The 5293-nt window shown below is 33.0% G+C and overlaps 1 long non-coding RNA gene across 1 annotated transcript; it reads right to left on the bottom strand.

The window, feature by feature from the left end:
* Positions 1 to 724: 724 nt before the first annotated feature.
* Positions 725 to 2051, bottom strand: LOC112904808. The gene is made up of 2 exons (XR_003231380.1): positions 839 to 2051; positions 725 to 754 (listed from the first exon to the last, which is right to left on the bottom strand). It is a non-coding gene; the product is annotated as an uncharacterized LOC112904808 (long non-coding RNA).
* Positions 2052 to 5293: the final 3242 nt, after the last annotated feature.

Here is a 5293-nt window from a genome sequence, read left to right as displayed (position 1 = left end):
TATGTTAACATTCATAAAGTATTTGCCGACGTTCAATAGTTCAGGTCATGTAAAAAGTCGTATTGTATTTAGGTCTAAGAAATGGGGTGCAATATTCTGTTATTATTTACATTTCTAAAGATCTTAAACTGCTCGTCATAAAACCATTTAAATATTTATACTATCTATTCTCGACACATCTGGATATATTCTAATTGTTTACTTTATGATCCGATCATTTGGGAATACAGTTCATTTCAATTTTATGGTTGAATTCTATTTTGTAAAGGTTTACAATAGCGATTGTAGGTATTTAGTCGGAATCGGTAGATTTGGAAATTTCGTCAGGCAGTGTCATTAGCCTTGTGCATTACTTGTTCTACCCCTGCCCTCTCAATACCTCCTTCCCTTTATCAACATCCTTACCACTCCTCTTCACCAATGATAGGCGCTAAATTCAAAAATCACCACCCTCTATTACAACCCCACTTTAATTTAAAATTTAATAAATAGTCAAAAAATATAGTTACTAACCAGAGTTTTCAAGAGTTTTTCTACAGTTTTTTCATATATCTACGCACACATTTGAACCACGATTTTGTAAATAGTGTAAATAAAATATTTAAACCCACTGTCCTGTTTATTCGTTTTTTAATAAGTGGTACAGCTTTTTAATTAAGGTTGTACAGCAGTGAATTTTCATTGGTAATAACCTCCAGAAGTCCACTGCCTATACGCCCAAACAACAATTCTCGGCTGTTTCAGTTAAATTTTTCTGAAAAAACTTAAATACAGCATACTGGAGTTACGGTAATAATAGCATTTCTAATATGTGTATTGGATGTGCTATAAGTATTACCTATATTTAACTCCTGCTGCATCAAATATCAGTTTTGAAGCATCTGTTGATGGTTTGTCTTTATATGATCTGTACACAACTTCCTTTATTCCATTTTCAACTATCAATTTGGCGCATTCATTGCACGGAAACAAGGTAACATACATCGTAGAGTCCTTAACATCCGCCGAATTCTTGTTGCAGATGGCAATCATTTCTGCATGACACACTGAAATTGTCAAAAATTAATATGAATGCATATTTATTTGCTATTTTCCTAAAATGGAGTGGTAACTCTTTTCAAGGACACTATTTTCTCATACTTATAACTAGTTATCTTTTAACTTGGAACTGCTTAGTAGTCATATTATCAATATTATATTCTTTTATGAAAACTTAAATCATTCTAGCTTCAGACTAGGCCTGATAATTATTATCTTGTACTTTTAAGATAAAGTTCTTTTTAAAAACTCTTTTGTTGTAACTTTTATCGTATTAGTTGGCGCAGTCAGGAGGATCGTCTTTTCCGTAATTTCAAAAAAGCCGATCAGTGAATATTTTCGGGAATTTAATGGTGCATTTCTCGAACAAAAACCTACAGATATCCACAATGTCATAAAGATGAAGTAAATTTCCAAATTGAAAAACTTTCAAAACAAAAAATCATTAGACCAAGTCATTCACCTTATTCAAGTCCAATTTGGATAGTGCCTGAGAAAACAGATGCCTCTGGAAAAACAAAAATGGCGCTTCGTAATTGACTATCGTTTGAACAAATTTACTATTCCTTATAAGTTTCCCATTCCAAATATAGACGAAATTTTTGACAATTTACGACACGCGCAATATTTTTCTACTCTAGATCTTGCCAGTGGTTTTCACCAGGTTGGAATACATCCAAATTCGATATCAAAAACTTTTTTTTCTACTAGCGAGGGACATTATGAATTTCTAAGAAGGCCATTTTGGCCTGATCAATGCTCCCTCAACGTTTCAAAGGGCAATGAATTCGGTATTGACAGGTCTCACTCTCAAACAGTGTTTAGTATGTTTGGAAGATATCGTTAAATATGGAAATTCATTAGAAGATCATAACAACCGCTTAAGAAATGTTTTCAAACGTCTGATAGAATTTAATTTAAAAATTTAGATTGATAAAAGTGAGTTCCTCAAAAAAGAAACGAATTTTTAGGACATATCGTGTTTAGGGATGGAATAAAACCAAATCCGCAGAAAATACAAGCTATTTCCAACTTTCCAGTGCCCAAAACCGCAAAAGACATCGAATCATTTTTGGGACTGAGCGGTTATTATCGTAAATTCATTCCTAATTATGCTAAGATCGCGAAGCCCTTGACGATTCTATTAAAAAAAGATACACAATTCCTTTGGACAGACCAATGTCAAAATTCATTTACAGAACTCAAAAACTACTTGGCTCAATCCCCTGTATTGCAATATCCTCAATTCAAAGAACGGACGCCTCGCAATACGCTACTGGAGCAGTCCTTTCACAAGGTCCTATAGGTAAAGACTTGCCTGTGGCGTATGCCAGTCTAACACTTAATTCGGCAGAAACTAGTCGCATGGGCTACAAAACTTTTTCGGCCATATTTGTATGAAAAACACTTTAAAATTATAATTATACCGATCACCGTCCACGTACGTGATTGTTTAGTATTAAAGATCCGGGCTCCAGACTAATTAGATGGCGTTTAAAGCTTGAAGAATACAGTTATGAAGTCATTTATAAAAAAAGGAACATTATGCTCTTTCTAGAATCAAAATTGAACCCGAAATTCAANTCAGACTGTTCATAGTAGGGACATTTTGTTTGGATATATTACAAAATAAATTAGTAATGATAGAAAATACGTATTCTAAAACAAAGTCGTTATGTTAACACGGTATTTTTTCCAAAAATTCTTTATGTAATGTAGCTCTAAAAGTAATCGATCAAAAGTTTCCTTTATTAAAATCTAAAGATTTATCATTGCATGAATTATTAAATCAAAACACAAATATCAGAGTAAAAAGAGCTTGGTTTAGTGCAGTTGGTACTGTTTTTAAAACTGTATTTGGGACATTAGATCAGGAAGACGCAGATTATTATGATGAGGCAATTCAAAATATCGAAAAAGATGAAAAACAATTTGTTAATTTAATTAAAGAGCAGACCCAAGTTGTAAAAACAACTATCATAAATTTCAATAGCACAATAACTAATCTTGAATCAAACGAGAAAATATTCCAAGAAAATTTCAAGAAACTTTACAATCACACCCAAACTTTAAGAGAAAATCATTTTAACTTAGAATTAAAACAAGATATCGAAGAACATTTAAGCATATTAAAACTTTTAAGAAACGAATTAAATAGCGAATATTCCACTCTAATCGATGCCGTATTGTTTGCCAGGACTAATGTTTTACATCCTACAATAATTACCCCAGAACNACTTCTAACCCAACAAGCTATATAAGGGAGGTTTCACCCCGAACCTCACCGGTCATTACATCTAGAAGACAGTACAAGACTCCGACACCCTTGGAAAATTAATTGCAAGATTAACTTTCCATCTCAAAGGGGAGGTGTTACATGCTAAATATGACGACTCTTTTCAAGGACACTATTTTCCCATACCTGCAGCTGGTTATTATTTAATTTAGAAATGCTTAGTAGACAAATTATCAATATTATATTCTTTTATGAAAACTCAAATCATTCTAGCTTCAGACTAGGCCTGATAATCATTATCTTGTAATTGTAAAATAAAGTTCTTTTTAAAAACTCTTTTGTTGGAACTTTTATCGTATCAGTTGGCGCAGTCAGTAGGATCGTCTTTTCCGTAATTTCAAAAAAGGCGATCAGTGAATATTTTCGGGAATTTAGTGGTGAACTTTTCTCGAACAGATTTGTGAACTTTTTCGGGAATATAGTGGTGAACCCTTTTTCTCGAAGAAAACTGTTTTAACATTGGGAACTCATTGGAGAAGTGGAACATCGTGTTGTCCATAGAAACCTTTCGCAGTTTCGCCTTCAGGAGACATTCCGACTAAGGGAAAATCAAAAATTGGATTTCCGCCTGTTCGCCCTGCTGCTCAGGACCCATGAACTTGCACCTCTACATAGCAAGCATCTTATTGGCAAGGTTGGTGATCCTTTAATTAACCAATTTACCAAACTGTACAGGTTTACAAATACCTTTACTTTTTTTAAAATTACATAAATTCTATACTTGAAAACTTGAGAAACATGACCTCAAACGAGGAAAGAAACTTTTCAAGAAGGGAATTGGCAGAGCTTATTCCTACGTTTGATGGTGATAACATACCTCTCCATCAGTTTATTGAAAATGTAGATTTTGTTTTTATTAATTGCGGTGCTGGCGATACTCAGTATTTCGTTAGACTGACTTTAACAAAATTAACTGGTAGGGCAGGCAAAATTATTCTTTCTAAAAGAGTAGATGAATGGCCAGATATTAAACGCCACCTTGAAAATAATTTTGGTTTAGAAAAAAGTACTGAAAGTTTAGTAGGAGATCTATTTCGTTATAGACCCAAAGTAAACAGCAGCGTTAAAGACATTTACAATAAAATTTCACTGATTAGAGACAACTTGGTAGTTTCTGCAACAGAAGACTACGAAACAGAAGAAGAAATTGTCGCTGTTACAGAATTTATTAATAAATTAGCCAAAACTGTATTTTTAATGAACATAAATCATGAGTTAGAGATAGCAGTTTTACCATCAAAACCTGTAACATTAGAAAAAGCTTTTAGTTTAGCGAATGAAATAGATAAACAAATGAAAGAAAGACAGGAAAGACAAAAATTTTTGGAATATAAAAATCAGAAGGTTAAAATAGACAAAATTTCTCCTAAACAATATTCAAATTACCATAAATTTAAAACTAACATGCAGTCTTCCGCCGAAAGTACTCCTAAGCCAAGTACCTCTAATTTTAAGCCAAACTCTTTTAACCAAAAGCATAGTTTTTCTGGTACACCATTTAAGGGGTTTTCAAAACCTAAAATTCAGTCGCTAGAAGCAGTTGAGAAAGAAACCGATTCTGAATCCGAACACGAAAATGAATATCCCGAACAGACTAAACCTTTAAACTTATCGGAGAACGAACAAGACGGGGATTGTTTGTTCAATTGAGTGATTCAGACCCCGAAAATAATTCATTTCAAAATTTAAGCAGCTTTTCCACCAACAAAATTAAAACTCTTATAGAAACATTACCTTTTATTAAAACAAAAATAAAGAACCAACCAGTTACTTTACTTATTGATACAGGAGCTGCCGTGAATTTATTGAAACCACATGAAACGTTCTTAGATAAAATTGACAGGAACGACAAAATAAAAGTATCAGGAATTAATTCCAAATTTTTTGAAACTTTAGGTAGTATAAAAACCGATTTTCGAGGGAGCACAGTTAAGTTTCATGTAGCAGATATTGACATTA

This window comes from Agrilus planipennis, unplaced genomic scaffold, assembly GCF_000699045.2.
Source record: "Agrilus planipennis isolate EAB-ADULT unplaced genomic scaffold, Apla_2.0 scaffold172, whole genome shotgun sequence".
Lineage (NCBI taxonomy): Eukaryota > Metazoa > Arthropoda > Insecta > Coleoptera > Buprestidae > Agrilus > Agrilus planipennis.
The sequence above is the reverse complement of the archived record's forward strand: the minus strand, read 5'-3'. Positions and strand labels throughout refer to the sequence as shown.